At 44.3% G+C, this 17,490-nt stretch overlaps 1 long non-coding RNA gene across 1 annotated transcript; it reads left to right on the forward strand.

The window, feature by feature from the left end:
- The first annotated feature begins 4,245 nt into the window (after positions 1-4,245).
- On the forward strand, positions 4,246-8,711 carry LOC148684910 (uncharacterized). Its single transcript, XR_015951307.1, has 3 exons — positions 4,246-4,576; positions 5,051-5,252; positions 8,149-8,711. It is a non-coding gene; the product is annotated as an uncharacterized LOC148684910 (long non-coding RNA).
- Positions 8,712-17,490: the final 8,779 nt, after the last annotated feature.

A 17,490-nucleotide genomic window follows, 5' to 3' on the forward strand; every position in this document is an offset into this window, starting at 1 on the left:
AATTTGAGAGCCCAAAGTCAACCACTGCCCTATTCCACCCACAAAGCTACAGTTCTCATAGCAATTTAACAGCCGATCCTACCTCTCAAGGAACCTTTGAATACGGGGATAGGGGCCTCTTAAGAACCCCAAGCACAAACTACAGGATTCTTTGGTGGAAGTTGTAATTGTTAAAAGTGGTATGATACCGCTTTAAATGTTTAGTGCAGGTGGGGCCGTGGTTCTGAAATTATGAGTAGAGAAGCTAGTCCAATCCAAACTGGGTTTTGTTTTTCCCTCCCCTAGATGTATTCCGAGACATCTTGAGCCTTATGAGGAGTGACTGATGGAGCTGGGTATGTTTAGCCTGGAAAAGAGGAGACCGAGAGAAGATAGGACAGCCATCTTCAAATAGCTCAAGGGCTGTCACATGGAAGAGGGAACAAGCTTGCTTTCTCATGCTCTGGAGGGTAGGACTCGAACCAATGGCTTCAAGTTACAAGAAAAGAGATTCTGACTAAACATCAGGAAGAACTTTCCGACAGTAAGAGCTGTTTGACAGTAGAATGGTCTCTTTCAGTAGGTTGTGAAGTCTCCTTCACTGGAGGTTTTTAAGCAGAGGTTGGATGGTCATCTGTCATGGATGCTTTAGTTGAGATTCTAGTTGGTCTACGAATGGTCTCCCTCAGGAGGAGGTTGTAGATTCTCCTTCCTTGGAGATTTTCAAGCAGATATTGGATGTCCATCTGTCACGGATGCTTTAGCTGAGATTCCTGCATTGCAGGGGGTTGGACTAGAGGACTTTATGGCTCTATGTCATCCAGTGAATTCTGGGCTGGCTCATCCTGGTACCTGCAATGGCAGGTTTGGGGACTATTCACCAGGCTTTGGTGATAGGGATGCTGACAGTGGTCTTTCTGCTTGCCCCCATGTTCAGTAGCTGGAAGGGAAATGTTTGCACCAAAGGAGTGACACAACCATCTCTAGAGCAGTGGCAGGCAAGCCACCTGAACAATGTGAAGTGAGCGCAGGGATGCCACTACTCAATCCAAGCCACCAGCAGCCTGGCGTAAGGTAGGTTTGGGTTGCAGCCTAATTCCACTTTGCTACGTATTGTTTGTATTTATTTATTGAGAGCATTTCTGCATTGCCCAATTTAAACATTCCAGGTTGGTTTACAATTGCTCATAAAGCACAGAAAAGCAACATTAATCAATAAAACCATTGACGACAGTAAAAGGCAGGGCCATAAACAACTACTGCAGAATATATATATATACTGTATTATTATTATTTTTAAAAAGCATGTGTCTATTTCCCATAGCGCACCATTCATGAATTCAGTCCCAGGTGCCCAAATATGGAGAGGGAATGTCTTTTGCTCATTTGGGGTTGGTAGCAAGAGATTGGAGCCTCCTTGTTTCAGAGCATGATGATGGATGAGGAAGACCAGGTAAGTTGATTGTCTTCTCTTCATACACTCACCGTAAGTAAGTGCCTGGAACTCCTGGGGTCTCTCACTATTGGTAGATAACAGTATCTTCATAGCTCTATAATATATGCATCTTTAACTACTCTTGCATACATTTATGGCCTGGTCAAGGGTCCCAGATGCACATATTGGTGTCTTCTGAGATGTACACTTTGCATACTTATTGCGGGGAAAAGCTGTACAACACCGTTGCTTCCCATAGAAGTCCTAATGTGTTGTTGTTGTTGTTGTTGTTTAGTCGTTTAGTCGTGTCCGACTCTTCGTGACCCCATGGACCATAGCACGCCAGGCACTCCTGTCTTGCACTGCCTCCCATAGCTTCAAGAACACTGTCCAACCATCTCGTCCTCTGTCGTCCCCTTCTCCTAGTGCCCTCAATCTTTCCCAACATCAGAGTCTTTTCCAAGGATTCTTCTCTTCTCATGAGGTGGCCAAAGTATTGGAGCCTCAGCTTCACGATCTGTCCTTCCAGGGAGCACTCAGGGCTGATTTCCTTAAGAATTGATAGGTTTGATCTTCTAGCAGTCCATGGGACTCTCAAGAGTCTCCTCCAGCACCATAATTCAAAAGCATCAATTCTTCGGCGATCAGCCTTCTTTATGGTCCAGCTCTCACTTCCATACATCACTACTGGGAAAACCATAGCTATAACTATACGGACCTTTGTCGGCAAGGTGATGTCTCTGCTTTTTAAGATGCTGTCTAGGTTTGTCATTGCTTTTCTCCCAAGAAGCAGGCGTCTTTTAATTTCGTGACTGCTGTCACCATCTGCAGTGATCAAGGAGCCCAAGAAAGTAAAATCTCTCACTGCCTCCATTTCTTCCCCTTCTATTTGCCAGGAGGTGATGGGACCAGCTGCCCTAATCCCTCTCAAAATAAGCTCTGTGTCAACATATTTACAGTGTTTGCTGCTATTCAAATGCAAATATCTACCGCAGCTCTCCCTCCTAGCCATTGTTTGTTTGAACTGCCACGACTTTTGTCACTTGCCTTTCAATACATTAGTTCCCATTTGGGAACCAAGTGCCTTTTGAAAGAACAATATGAAGCCGGAACTTCAGAAGCCAGCCTTTGTATCGGGGCTCTGGAAATGAATTTCCTCGAGGCTGATGACTTTGCGGTGTGACACACAAGCGCAGGATCACAGGCTTCAGATGGGGCTGGGAGTACAGCATAGCATGAATGTGATGACCTACAGAATATTAAGTGCTTCGCACCCAGGCAAGGTTTGCTCTCTGAAAAGAAGTTTTGAATCTGCGTTAAATATTAACAGTTCATCAGGGAGTACATGGAAAGCTATTCATCCCCATAAAGTCATTTTGTCTGAATATCCAGAACACAATAAAACCGCTTTGACCTTTTTAAGGTTCAGCTGGGGCCTCTGTTGCACTAACATTTATTGGCATTTTATAGCTCCTATTTATACAGCATGTTCCATTTACAAAAGCGTTTAACAGTCTTTATTGTGTTCGTATCAGTCCTGTGAAGCAGATCCCGGTGATCCCAGTGCAAGAGGCTTTCAGAGGGGTGTGGATTCTCCTTATTTAATGTGTTTAATTAACGTGTTTCATAGTGTTGTATGCAACCCCAATATATAGGCGGCGAGAGACTACAGGGTTTCCTACACTTACCCAGGTTCAGTTTCATTGGAATGAAGATCAATGGAGACCATGGTGCCTTTAGTATATTTGCTTTTATTCACACATATATACAACCTGAGCATAGGATGGAGGGGATTAAAAAAAGGGTAAAGGTAAAGGAGCCCTGGATGGTTAAGTCCAGTCAAAGGCGACTATGGAGTGCAGTGCTCATCTCGCTTCAGGCCAAGGGAGCCGGCATTTGTCCACAGACAGCTTTCCAGGTTATGTGGCCAACAAAATTGAACTGCTTCTGGTGCGGGTGGTGCTGTGGTCTAAACCACAGCCTCTTTGGCTTACCAATGGGAATGTTGGCGGTTTGAATCCGTGCTCTGTCCCAGTTCCTGACAACCTAGCAGTTCGAAAGCACACTAGTGCAAGTAGATGAATAGAAGAGTGCATGCATATGAAAGCTCAAACTTAGTTGGTCTCTAAGGTGCTACTGGAAGGATTTTTTAAAATTTTGTTCCGGCTCCTTATTCAGTCACACTGGATTCTTTAGATGCCCCCCCACCAGCAGCGTAGCTAGGTGCTCGGGTGCCCGGGGCAGCACAAATGCTCTGCACCTGGGGGCAGCGCAAGCTGGGGCAGAGCACGCTGCGCAGAAGCTCCATGGAGTCAGCAAGCCCCACGTTGCCGTTTCAGGCAGTGTGGAGCCTGCAGGTGCCCAAGCCACTGCAACACTCCCCAGGAGAGACGTGTGGCTTGGGCACGCTGCAGGTCACCCCCCCCTCAGTGATGACACCCAGGGCGGACCACACCCACCACCCACCCCTTCCTACGCCACCACCTCACCCTTTCCTTCTTGTTGGAATTGTCTGCATTTGTGCCTTCAATATTTCACGTTTAAGAAACTCCCACCCATCTTGGACTCCTTTCTCTTTGAGTATTTTTTACCATGAGTATTTCTTACTCACTCAGTAGATCCTTCAACTTTTTGAAATCTGACTTCTTACAGTCCAGAGTGCATTGTCTGACTGCATCCAGCTTTCCCTTACCTCTGTATCATGAAACCCAAGAGGACATGATCACTTCCTCCCAAGGTTCCCAGTACTTCCACTTTGTCACGTGACAAAGGTCCAAGATAGATGGTCCCCTTGTTGCTTCTTCCACTTCCTGGCGAATGAAATTATCAGCGAGGCAAGAGGAATTTGTTGGACCTTACATTCTTGGCAGAGTTTGAGTTCCAACCGATATTGGGGTACTTGAAGTCTCCAATGACTACTGTATCTCTGCTTTTTGAATGTTTGGTAGATGTTTGGGCTGTCCCAAGTTATAAGGTTGGGTCCAGCACAAAGCAGCCATGTTTCTGTCTCTGCAGCTTCCAGCATCAGCCAAAAACTCGCATGAAGTGAGTGTCAGCAGGCTATTGATGGCTCCCCTCACTCTACTTTTCTCCATCATCTCCATCTTGGCCGGAAGTTCAGATATTCATGATGGAAACAAGGATGCACTTCCTATAGATTTGGTGAGAAGATTAGACGATGAAAACTCTTGACTAAATCAGTCACTTCCAGTGTACTGAACAGGTTCTTAAATAATAATAAAAAACAAGAAAAGAGGATGGTGTGTGTGAGAGAGATATCTCGAATCTCTCTTTATATATAGAATACCAGGCACTCTCCTAATAGACTCCTTGCATTGGCTTAGAGTGACTGTGTTGATGCCTCTTCATATATCTGAATCTCTCCCCCCCCCTCCCTCCCATTCCTTGCAGCATTAGCAGAAATATCAGATACAGATCATTAATCACAACGCCTGTACTGTCCTTGAATTATTTAATGCAATATTTGAGGAGCTGTGAATTATTTAAGGCAGTATGCGAAAGGTCCTCTCCGATAGACATGCAGCGATTATTAAGAGCCATTGCTAAGTCTGATTTATTTTGCCACAATCCCATACCAGTGCTGAATGTTTCATAAACAGAATCTGCCCCTTTTAGGTTGCTAAGCCACTCACTGGTGGAGGAAGCAGGAGGAGGAGACACTCCTGTTAGAATATCATGGGATGTTTGCAGCTTCTGGATGCCGAGTCTTCAGCTTTTCTCCGCAGGACTGCAGAAAATGTTAACAGCAACCTTGACTCCGTTTGGCAAAATAAAAATAAAATAGAAAAATTCCTTCCGGTAGCACCATAGAGACCAAGTAAGTTTGTCATTGGTATGAGCTTTCGTGTGCATGCGCACTTCTTCAGATACACTGAAACAGAAGTCACCAGACCCTTATATATAGTGGGAGGGGTATTACTCAGAAGGGTGGTGGGAATGGGTGATTGGCTGATAGGTCTGGATAGGTCACTTCCTGGTTTGCATGTAGAAGCTAAACCACTCTGAAATTGTAGCTATGAATTCTTCCTCCCAGCGAATGCTGAGAATTGTAGGGGAGTCACCAAACTTCTCTCAACATCATTCAGAAACTTTGGGGGAAGCCAGGACAGTTTAAAGTAGCATGATACCACTTTAATTGCATTGTGTGAATGTGGCCTTACATCCCTTATGGGAAATTTTCATTTGACCTTCTCAGATGTAATTAATATGGTCTGGCTCATCATTTTTCTCTTCCAATGACTCTCTCACCCTGTTGTTACATCCCCACTCCCATCCGTCCAAAGCAGTTTCAGGAAAGAGAATGGAGGCATCATTTTAAAACCAAACAATAGGTTCAAGCCATTCTTTTGCTTAATGTTGCCTGACTTTTATGGGAGATGAAAATGTTGTTCCTTTGACATCTTTTCTCATCTCCACAGCTCTTTGAAACTCTTGATCAGAATTTTTTCATTTTGAGTTTAAGGCTACAACTTTCAAGTTCTGAAAACAAAAAAAGGAGAAAGAAACTGTTTCAGCCATGTGTATTAATCCAGAGTCTGCGATCTTCACCGTAAAATTATTTCTTGGATGTTACAAGCACCCACGACTAAACAAAGTGATCAGATTTAATGAAAGAGGGTCCCCCCCCTTAATTGTTTTCTTTGAGGGAAAAAAGTGATTTATTTTACAATCCAAGTTCCTCTTCTTTTTCTGCCCAACATCATTTGATGTATGCAAAATAAAAAGAAATGTAGATAAGAATCTAGATCTGCACTGTGGCTATTACAGTGGAACCTCGGTTTACGCCTACCTCGGTTTACGAAAACCTCCGCTTACGAACGCCGCGGACCCGGAAGTGTTTACATACGGGTTCCGCGGTGTCAGATGCGCAGACGCGATCTGCGCAGCTCGCACATGTGCAGAAGTGATCTATCGGCGCTTCGCGCATGTGAAGAAGCATGCCTTCCGCAAGCAAATGCCTCGGCGAGCGAACGCCTCTGCAGAACGGATTGCGTTCGCAAACCGAGGTACCACTGCACCAATGGCCTGTCTATTTTTGCAATCTATCTGAAACCCCGGAGCATTTCAGTGCTCTGGAGAACAGATGTTGTTGTTTAGTCGTTTAGTCGTGTCCGACTCTTCGTGACCCCATGGACCATAGCAGGCCAGGCGCTCCTGTCTTGCACTGCCTCCCACAGTTTGGTCAAACTCATGTTCGTAGCTTCGAGAACACTGTCCAACCATCTCGTCCTCTGTCTTCCCCTTCTCCTAGTGCCCTCAATCTTTCCCAACATCAGGGTCTTTTCCAAGGATTCTTCTCTTCTCATGAGGTGACCAAAATATTGGAGCCTCAGCTTCACGATCTGTCCTTCCAGGGAGCACTCAGGGCTGATTTCCTTAAGAATGGATAGGTTTGATCTTCTTGCAGTCCATGGGACTCTCAATAGTCTCCTCCAGCACCATAATTCAAAAGCATCAATTCTTCGGCGATCAGCCTTCTTTATGGTCCAGCTCTCACTTCCATACATCACTACTGGGAAAACCATAGCTTTAACTATACGGACCTTTGTCGGCAAGGTGATGTCTCTGCTTTTTAAGATGCTGTCTAGGTTTGTCATTGCTTTTCTCCCAAGAAGCAGGCGTCTTTTAATTTCGTGACCACTGTAGTGACTGACCATCTGCAGTGATCATGGAACCCAAGAAAGTAAAATCTCTCACTGCTTCCATTTCTTCCTCTTCTATTTGCCAGGAGGTGATGGGACCAGTGGCCATGATCTTGGTTTTTTTGATGTTGAGCTTCAGACCATATTTTGCGCTCTCCTCTTTCACCCTCATTAAAAGGTTCTTTAATTCCTCCTCGCTTTCTGCCATCAAGGTTGTGTCATCTGCATACCTGAGCTTGTTGATATTTCTTCCGGCAATCTTAATTCCAGATGAGCAGGGTATAAATAAAACAAATTATTATTATTATTATTATTATTATTATTATTATTATTATTAACCTGCTAGATCTAGTCACTGTCCCATGTAGCCCAGCTTCCTATTCTCCCAGTGACCAGATACCTATGGGAAGCCTATTCCCTAATATGCTTTTTAAAATGTTATTTTCAGGAACATGCACATTTTATGTACACTTTATCCTCATATATGCATTTTTGTATACATCACTTGGCTAGAGAACTTCATTGCAAAACTCAAAGAGACATGTGAATTCCGAAGGATGGCTGCATTTCCGTTCAGGCATTGCTTTGGAAAGTGTAATTTGGGCAAATTTGCCTCTAACTGCAAACCAAATTAAATTCTTCCCATCTCTATGTGCATAGAATCATAGAAGGACCATCTAGTCCAACCCCCTGCAATACAGAAATATGTAGCTGTCCCCATACGGGGATCAAACCCGCAACCCTGGAGTTATCAGCACCATGCTCTAACCAACCAAGCAGTTTCTAAATAGTTGGAACAATCTTGAAGGCCAATAGAGATTTGGACTGTGTACACTGTTGGGTGATAATGCCAAGGCCTTCCCCCCCCAACGCAGCGTCACCGGGGATTAATCACTCCGGTGTCCCGTCATGCTGATGTGACCCATATCCAAGGACATGAGCACAGGACTAGCAGAGTCCAAACAGAAGCTGAGCCTCGGGGTGTAACATCTAAGCCTCATTTACTGCGCACAAAATCAAACGTAACATAACAAAGAAAACATGGCCTCTCTCTCTGTCTTTCTTTCCCAGAGAGAGAACTGCAAAAACAATAGTGATACAGAACGGAACAGCGTATCTCAATTTCCGCTCACAAGACTCCAACAATCAGTGCTGGAAATGCAAACACAGGCATGTGACATGTAACAATCCCACACACCTGCAGCATGGGAGGAATGGAATTCCCAACAATGGAACAATCTTGAAGGCTAATAGAGACGTGGACTGTGTACAAACTCCCACATATTCCACATCCAGTGTGTTCCCACCACTGACTTCGGAAGCTGGGCACACATTAGCCACAATTTGTGTCTGTCCTGTATCTATTCCACTTCTTATAAAATATGGTGTTTTGATGCATTTCCCCACAAACTAGCTTCGATCTGTACTGAAGAAAAGAACAACCTAGCTGAATTTTAAGCTGGCAATGAGTACACAGTTCCTCTTAAGGAGTGGTTGGGACAACTGTCCCTTTGAAAGAAACTTCCTGAGAACTTCCTGTACCCATCACTGCAGCCCCCATGCGCTGTGTGTGTAGGTGTGCACATAACTGGCATAGAATTGCAAAATGTTTTCCCAATTTGCAATTTCTTTGGTCCTACCTCCTACTGTTTTCACAGTTTGTATATTTTGTTCCTACCATCTCTCCCCCTCCCCAGTTATATATCAGAAGAAGAAGAGAGGAGGGCAAAGAGGAGACAATTTATAAATGCTTTGTTTTAGATGCCTCGTTGTGTCTCTAATAATAATGCTTAGCATATCTATTGCAACTTGACAAAACGAGGCAGCCAGACAAAGCTCTTTGGCAACAATGCACAACCACTGAGTGGCTGTCCCAGCTTATCCTTGACCCTCGCTGCAAATGGTTCCAAAAATCCTCAAATTGCAGCTACATATATTATATTAGTAGGGATGCGGGTGGCGCTGTGGGTTAAACCACAGAGCCTAGGGCTTGCCGATCAGAAGGTTGGTGGTTCGAATCCCCGTGACGGGGTGAGCTCCCATTGCTTGGTCCCAGCTCCTGCCAACCTGGCAGTTCGAAAGCACGTCAAAGTGCAAGTAGATAAATAGGTACCACTCTGGCGGGAAGGTAAACGGTGTTTCCATGTGCTGCTCTGGTTCGCCAGAAGCGACTTAGTCATGCTGGCCACATGACCCGGAAGCTGTACACTGGCTCCCTCGGCCAATAAAGTGAGATGAGCGCTGCAACCGCAGAGTCGTCCGCGACTGGACCTAATGGTCAGGGGTCCCTTTACCTTTATATTATGTTCAGATGGGGAAAGTGGGGTGATTCAATTTCCCTGTGGAATCAGCCCTGAGTTGTTCTGGGGTCCATTCTGTCTCCCTGTAGCAGCCCATTACAATGGTTGAAAAGCTGCCATGCCACTTTTATCAAAAGGGGCATGAAAATGTTCACGAAAACGCCCCCAGTCTTTTGGCCCAGCTGTATTTAAAAAACACATTTATCCATTCTTTAGATGTGGCATACAGATGTGACTTCTACCATCATAGCCAAATTATACATACATAATTCTCAGCAACCATTTCATGTAGTTTCCATAGCCTTGGTTTCTTCTATAGTCCATCATCTTCATTCCCTAAGTCTTCCATCCATCAAAGAGGACAACCAGCCCCAATGGTCTATTGTGTCCAATAGCAATCAACTTTCCCTTAGTCCCTCCCACCTGGGATTTGCAATTCATAGAATTGTGGGAAGGTCACTCCAATTGGCCCACTATTGCTCATGAGTGATATGGGAAATGGCCATCTGTAGCACAGCAAGCCTCTTTATCTGTGATTTCATTTCTCTGTTTTTAAGTGTTGTAATATGCTTTTCAAAAACTTTTATTTGTGTATTTATTGAACCAAAAATTATATACCTCTCAGCGGTTTACAAAAAAAAAGAGAGAGAGAAATATTAACATAGTCAATAAAAGGACAGTTTTACTTTTGCAAACCCCTTTGAGATGTCTTTTAACGTGAGTGGTATGGAAATATTATTAAATAAATAATTGCATAATTCTGCCAGATTGTTTCCCCCACTCCTTACTTGATAAATGACGGTCTGGTTCTCAGAGATCAATTTTTTCCTTCCATGAAATAGATAAAAATGGTCGGATTTCCCACTTCTGCTTATCCTTGCTCTTAATATTAAAAATGCATTAGAAAAATAAACACTAAAAAACAGCCAGGATACACAGTTTGGAACTAAATTTTAGAACAGAAGGGAAGAAGAATACATGTTAAAAGCCATCCTAAGAATAGCCGTGCATAACCACTCCAAACAGTCAAACAAAAACAAAAAAAAAATATTTTCAGAAAGCGGTGCATTAACAAAAGTATGCAGCTGGAAATTTCACCCTGTCTGACCCTAGCTACATTTTTTTTAAAAAAAGATTAGTCAATCAATACCAACTAAAGAGATTAAGTGCAAGAGAAGCAATTAATTGAAGTTAAATGAACTTTGACAACTTCCATATTAAAGTAAATCACTAATTAAGAAAATTACAACATGGTCTCTCTTGGTGAAATGAGACAGTTACAGACCCCAGTGAGGGGGTAAGTTAGATTTTTTTTTAAAAAAAAGTAGGAAGATGGCTAAATGTGTCTGGGAGGAAAATTGCTAGATGCTCTGTAGCACCGGGAAGCTAGATCCTTCCCCAAATATTGGCTGACTTTTTGTTCTGCTGTATCTTTAAATCAAGGGTCGGGACCTCAAGACTGGTGGTTGAAGGTGTCCCTCCAGGCCTTGGAACAGTCCCCATTGCATGCCCCCTTTCCCTGGGTCACACCCCTCTCTGGCCCTACTTTGTACCCTAAGTGTTTTTTTCCCCCTGGATGGAATGTGTCATTGGACTCTGGTAATGTCTCTTGTTTGCCTGGATGGAAAATAGAGGTGGAATGTGGTCCTTGTGGGAGGTGGAAAAATAGATCTGACCCAGGTGTGTGCAATTAACAAAAAGAACCAGCTGGGTGCCTAGATTCAAAATGTGGGGCTTTCAATGACAGCTGCAAGGATGCTTCTTGCCCAGAGATGGAAAGAAGAAGAAATACCGAACAGAGAAGAGTGGCAGACCAAGCTGATGGAATATGCAGAAATGGCAAGACTGATGGGAAAGATCAGAAATCAGGAAGACCAAGTATTCTTAAAAGACTGGAATAACTTTCTAACATATTTGAGAGATCACTGAAACAGTTGAAATCATTGTCAGGAGTACAACGATGCTTGTAATGCAACATGGATTTTGGATACTATGATTATATAACTAATAGATTACAGTAAAAGATGCAGGAATAAAATCTTAGAATTGGAACCCATGGGGGGAAAGGAAGGAGGTCTCAGGGTTTGAAAGAACCCTTTTCTTTTTTAAATGTGTGAAAATGTTATGTTTATGGTGTATAACTTTTATGTAAAACTAATAAAAAATTATAAAAACAAAATGTGGGGCTTTGCGCACTTTCCAGCGAGGCAATGCCCCCAGCAGACTTAAAAAACACTATCAGAGTTAACCAGCATCTTAGTGTGGAATATAGGTTGTTTAACTCTTTTGCATGTCCCATTTAGTCTGCCTTAAAACACTTGCCCCCTCCCTCTACCTCTCCTGCAATGAATAGACTACACACTGTCAAGTAAGTTTAAAATGTCTTACTTACTAAATCCAAAGGTTTATGTATTATTCCATACAGCAAGGAGAACACAGGTGGAATACTCTTGGGTACAACATACAGCATGTAGTTTCAAACATGTGGTCTGAGCTTGAAGCAAGTTCAGACACATCCATCCTGGTCAGGTACATGGCATGGAAGAGAGTGAGTAACAGGGAGAGAAGCGGCTTCCCTTCATGTTCTGCTTGCCTGTTTCCCACAGGCATCTATTTGGCTGCTGTGAGAAGGCTGGACCAGATAGGCCTGTAGCCTTGACCCAGCAAACTATTGTTATGTTATTATGGCAACAAGCCACAATGGTTGTGTTTTGCCTTCAAGGTCAGAGATCATAATGATTCTGAATACCTGTTGCTAGAAACCACAAGAGAGGAGAGTGCCCTTGTGTTCAAATCCTGCTTGCAATCTTCCCATGCGTTGGCCCAGGCGTAGGCATACTCGGCCCTCCAGATGTTTTGGGACTATGACTCCCATCATCCCTAGCTAACAGGACCAGTGGTCAGGGATGATGGGAATTGTAGTCTCAAAACATCTGGAGGGCTGAGTTTCCCTATGCCTGGGTTGGCCACTGTGAGAACAAGATGCTGGATTTGATGGGCTCTTGCCCTGATCCAGCAGGTCGACTTATAAAAATTACATAAGAACATAAGATGAGCATAATTACATAATTTATTACATAATTACATAAATTATTATGTAATGCTTATATTTCTATGCCAATCTGGCCAGGAATTGGAAACTGGAAATTCCCCCAGCTCCCTTTGAAAACTACCGTTCCAAGGAGTCTCCGTGACTGTTAAAGTGGAACAACAGTGCTTTAAATGTATGCCATAGGTGTGATGAATGAAATGCACACGAACTATCTAGGGCTGACATGCTCTGAATGCATTGCAGGGCCACCATATGGAGTTTGGGGCATGGTAAAAAGACAGTGGCAATGCCAAACAAGCCAAGATCACCCACTCAGCTCATTGTTTCCAAACGTATATCCAGCGTTCACTCATGGCTTCTCTTCCGCTTTTGTATTTTGCAGCTTTGTTCTGAAACTTATTCCAAAACTCCAATCAAGGCCCCTATGCATCATTTAAAAAGCCATGAGGAATTACGTGGGCTTCAAGCTGTGAGCAAGGACTCGCTAGCTCTCAGAACGTGGAGTAAATTTAGCCCTCAGCCTCCACTGAGAGCTCCAGTCTTTTGGAGACAAGCTATCCAAATCTGAAGCGGATCGGCCCACTTTTATGTTTCCCCTCTCTTTGCCTAAAGCATTCTTTACAAGACAAGGGCCTGCTTTCATTCTGACCTCTGGTTGTTTTGTAAATGAGATGGTGGTGGAAACGTTGCCCTTGCTGGGGCTAATCAAAACAGCTTGCCCACCTGCAATTTTAAAGCAATATGGCAGAATACATTTGTTAGTGGGGTAAAGCAGGGAGACGGCTCCTTGTCATCTGCATCAAAGCCCCTTCTTCTTGGGGAAGAAGAGGAGTGATGCTCCCTCTCAGGTAGGGGTCAGCAAAATCAAAACACACATTAACATATAAATAAAACTTTTTTTAAAAAAAGTCTTCATTATAGGTAATTTCCAAATTTGTCTGCAGGGGATGGGAGTCTTATCCTGCCTGTCTGAGAGAGGATGTGATAAGAGGGGTGCACAGCTACCAAACACTGAAAAGATATACAAAATCTATAAATGGCAGGGTAAAGTTAGATACATCTGTTAGGATTCTTGCTCCGTGTTTGCAGTCATGGGATTGTTTTCTATCACATGATGGTGCATGTTTTCATTCCACATAGTGGGAAGTGATGGAGACGGGATGTTTTGTATTACTGTGTTCCGTGATGTAGGACTATTGTCCTTTGTTCTCTCTCTTTGCTGTCTGATGACAAGGAGGAAGGAGCTGAGTCAGAATGCTCTGAGTGTATTATATGTAAATAAAGTAGCTTAGCCAAAATGCTGTGCTACTGAGTCTGTTACACGAATCCAAGCTGTAATTGGAGTACAGTGAATAACACTCTGCTGTTCCTAAGTGTGCTGATGCCTCTTGGTATCAGTCACTGTGATGTTCAGGCTGGAGAAAGCTTTTGAAGCTCCCAAACGACTGACCAGGAGGGAGAGAACATGCCGATTGGGCATGTGTCTCTATCGGGATCCTACACGCAAGTAGGACGGTTCTGACAATGTCTTGTGCATTTCCCCCCAAATGCACACTGTGACTCTCAACCTCTAACCCTGTCTTGTAAGACCCTCCTTCGCTCAGACCCCCTGCTTCTAGCATCCCCCAGCTCATCCCTTCCCCAGTGTCCCACCCCTAGGATCCAGGATTTAAGTCGTCTTCTTCTGTGTCCTCCCTGGGGGGCTCTTGGGCGGGTGACCCCGACCACTCTTCCTCATCCAGCCAGTCTCTGACATTGGATCACACAGAGAAAAGACCCTGTTTAACCTGTTACATGTAGGCGTGAGTGTACAATGCCCCCCACCCCAATTTTCTCAGCTTCTGTGTCTGTAGCAGAACTGATTTTTGCACCGCTGCCATGGTAGATGGCACAGCAATTGTGAGGACTATCCTGCATTTTCATTGCCTAATGTAAAATGGCCAAAGCCTCTCGTCATATTTTTGTCTCGTTTGATGACCCCCCACCCCAGCGGAAGGGGTAGCAATTAAGGCATTTACTCTCATGTCGATAAATCTTCCCAGCGATAAATAGCTAATCACCTCTTGCTCTGCTCGTTAAATACTAATTCAGAATGCCTGTGCATGGTTAATGTGCGTAATGTTGAAATGTATAATTATTTGCCTTTGCTAACTCTGTGGCTGCAGAATTGATCCCCCTCCCCCTCATCTCGGTTTCCTTTTAATAGCCAACCGCATCCGTCTATGACAGCCGCCTTCATTAAAGCAAAACTAAATGCTTGTCCGCGATTCTTAATTTTTATGTGTTGCCAAACAGGAGGAGGTTACATTGCAGCCCAAAGCAGCTCAGGGGTGTCCTCTGAGACTGGTTGCTAATGTTTCGATTTAAAGAGCTGCTTCCAAAACATTTCTTTGGAAAGTTGATAAAGGGAAGAAATGTTTGTTCACCAATGGGAGAATGTATGAGCTCTTCAGATGTTATTATTAATCCCAGCTGCATCTCCAACAGAGCTCAAGGCACCATATATGGTTCTCCCACTTCTTCTTTAATCTCTACAACAACCCTGTGAGGTAGGTTAGGCTGAAAGGCAGTGATTGGTCCAAGGTCACCCAATGAACTTCATGGCTGAGTGGGGATATGAACCCATATCACAAACTGACACTTTGGGGGTCCTGAAGTTTGAACTGTCGTCATGGGGGTCCCTTTGCAACCAGCAACAAGGTCTGGATAGCCACTTCAGTGGATAACCACCACGACTAGGGTTGCCAGACTCAATAGAGGACAGGACTTCTGTGCCTTTAATTGCCCTGCTCTCTTTTGAGTCTGGAAACCTTAAAGAGAAACCAGCAGACCCTTTGTTTCCAAGCAAAGGGTCTGCTGGTTTCTCTTTAAGGTTTCCAGACTCAAATGAGAGCAGGGCAATTAAAGACACAGAAGTCCTGTCCTCTATTGAGTCTGGCAACCCTATCCACGACAGATCACCTTTCCAACATCTGTGCCTACCAACTCTAAAATTGTTGAAATATATACAACAAAAAATTAATCTGAGTTGTGTGTCTCAAACTGGGTCTACTAGTTTGAGTAGTATGAACAATATGAACTAAAGTAGTTTCTGGAGGCCCTCTGGGACCCAGGTGGCGCTGTGGTTAAACCACTGAGCCTAGGGCTTGCTGATCAGAAGGTTGGCGGTTCGAATCCCTGTGACGGGGTGAGCTCCCGTTGCTCGGTCCCAGCTCCTGCCAACCTAGCAGTTCGAAAGCACGTCAAAATGCAAGTAGATAAATAGGAACCGCTACAGCGGGAAGGTAAACGGTGTTTCCATGTGCTGCTCTGGTTTGCCAGAAGCGGCTTTGTCATGCTGGCCACATGACCTGGAAGCTATACGCCGGCTCCCTCGGCCAATAATGCGAGATGAGCGGCAACCCCAGAGTCACTCACGACTGGACCTAATGGTCAGGGGTCCCTTTACCTTTAAGCTTCATTAGTTCCATAGCAGATCTGCCCCTCCTGCTGCCAAGTTTCTTTTAGGAATATGACCATGGCACGTGTCCTCTGGGTTTTGGTGGACTACAGCTTCCACTATCCCTGTTCATTGGCCATGCTGGGAAGAGGGCTGATGGGAGTTGAAGTTCAACAGCATCTGGAAGGGGACCAAGTTGGGAAAAGCTTTCCCCAGGGAGCAGAATGAAGCAGACTTCTGATTTTGTAATGAGTCCAGATGGAGGGAGGGTCTGGGGAGTGAGACATGGGTACAATTCACTGAGCCTGAATATAACACACAACCCAGGCTTGCTGCCTACACAGTCTCTTGTGCTATAGGCCTGCTATGATATCTGACTTGCTGTTATTGCTACGATGAAACTTAAGTAACTATAACAGCTATAAAGCTGATGTGATGGTTTCACTGGCTCCCCAAGAGGTCAGTGCAAGACATTGATAAGAAATGGTGCGCTCTGTCCTTCCAGTGAGCACACAGGGCTGATTTCCTTCATAATGGATAGGTTTGATCTTCTTGCAGTCCATGGGACTCTCAAGAGTCTCCTCCAGCACCATAATTCAAACCCTTCATGGATCAATGCCTTGTCGTGGCGAAGGGGCTTCAATAACTCAGAGAAGCTATGAGCTATGCCATGCAGGGCCACCCAAGATGGACAGGTCATAGTGTAGAGTTTTGACTGAACGTGATCCACCTGGAGAAGGAAATGGCAAGCCACTCCAGTATCCCTGCCAAGAAAACTCCATGGACAAAGACAACAGGCATTTAAAAAATATTATAATAGTAATATATATATATATATATATATATATATATATATATATATATATATATCCCTTTTCTGCTTCTCCTAGCTGGTCCCTGCTCAGCTTTGCCCAGCTGTTGTTTTCCGAACTATGTCCCTCTGCAAACCTATTCTCTAAATCTATACTGCTCCACTGCTCCTAGGCTGCTTCAGGATCCTGGTGTGAAGCAGGTAGAGGGGGACGTTCTCCCCATTTCTCATCAGAGCTGTAATCCTCAGTCTGGTCTCTGACATCGGAGCCTGCTTGAGGTTTACCAACAGGTACCTGGTTGGCCACTGTAAGACCAGGTGCTGAACTGGATGTTCCCTTGATCTGATCCAGCAGCCTCTTCTTACGGTCCAATGTAATCTGAGCAGAAAAAAATCCCAGTGAATAGCACCTCCGAAACATCTCTTCTCAGCAACCCAGGGTGCATTGTTTATTGAGAATACATCAAGGTTGATTTGCAGGGAGATTAGATTATGTTGGCAATTGAAGGGACATTCATTCTGACTTGTTTGCGGGGAGGTAAGGTGATGTTGCATCAAAGCAAGTGGAACCCCATACTCACCCCCGGAATTTTCTCATCACTTTCTTTATCACGAAAAGCCTAATCTTTCAGGGAAGTAGGTGTGCTGTGCAAGAGCTCCCCATCAACTAGAATTGCACAACCTGAATTTACCAATAGGTGACGGACCTCTAGGTACCTGGGTTTTTGCAGCTCTACATTGCTGCCATCTCGGTGCTAGTTCCTTCAGCCTCCATCGCAACCGCTGATAAATATTCAGAGCGAGAAGTTGG

This window comes from Zootoca vivipara, chromosome 8, assembly GCF_965207765.1.
Source record: "Zootoca vivipara chromosome 8, rZooViv2.hap1.1, whole genome shotgun sequence".
Lineage (NCBI taxonomy): Eukaryota > Metazoa > Chordata > Lepidosauria > Squamata > Lacertidae > Zootoca > Zootoca vivipara.